This window comes from Penaeus vannamei, chromosome 37 (assembly GCF_042767895.1).
Source record: "Penaeus vannamei isolate JL-2024 chromosome 37, ASM4276789v1, whole genome shotgun sequence".
NCBI classification, from domain to species: Eukaryota; Metazoa; Arthropoda; class Malacostraca; order Decapoda; family Penaeidae; genus Penaeus; species Penaeus vannamei.
In genome coordinates this window covers 28,396,560-28,397,648 of record NC_091585.1, presented here as the reverse complement: position 1 = coordinate 28,397,648, position 1,089 = coordinate 28,396,560, and positions in this window count along the sequence as shown.

The window sequence follows — 1,089 nt, the reverse complement described above, 5'->3', positions numbered from 1 at the left end:
TACTACTACTACTACTACTACTATCATCCTTATCATTATAATCATATCACCAATCATGATCATAATCAATATCATTCTCATTATCATAATTGTTAATATGATTATGATTATCATTATTATTGTTATCACTATTATTATTATTACTTTTATCATTACTATTATTGTTATCATAATTATTATCATTATTACTATCATTATGATGATGATTATGATTATTATCATTATCATTATTTATTATTATCATTATTATTATTATCACTATTATCATTACTATTATCATTATTTTTATCATTATTATTATTATTACTATTATTATTATCATTATTATTATCATTTTCATCATCATTATCATTACTATCAGTATTACTATCATCATCATCATTATCATTTTTATTATTATTATTATCATTATTCTCGTTTGTTATTATCAATATTCTTATTGTCATCACTGCCATTTCTTATTATCATTATCATTATCTTTATTATCATTATCATTATTGCTATTATTATTATTATTATAATTATTATGATTAATATCATCATCATTATCATCATCATCATCATCATCATCATCATCATTAATATTGTTATTAAGATTATCTTTGATATGTTCACTTTTGCTCTTACTTCCGTCCTCACCAATCACACCACTCCCTCTGCGTCCGAGTCTCGCTGCTCGACGGCTCGGGCCGACGGCCGCGTCCGCGCCTCGGCCGCAGAGGCGGGCGACCGGGTCAAGACAGAAGGACATGCGGGATGAATAGTGGAAGGAATGATTGATTAATTACTAACTGGCTGAATGAAGGAAGGGATGAATGGATGAATGAATGACTAATTGACAATGAATAAAAGAATGAATGAATGACATTGACGGACAGACAGACGCTGACTCACACACACACGCGCACGCGCGCAGATGAGAAGAAAGACAAAAAAAAAAAAGGAGAGTGCAGAAGGTGAGAAGGAAAATGGTAATAGAAGAGGGGGGAAGAGAAGGGACAGAGAGAGGACGAAAGGATAAGGAGGATGAAAGAGAGTGGAAGGAGAGAGGAAGGGAAGGAAGGTGGAAGGGAGTGAGAGGAAGAAAGA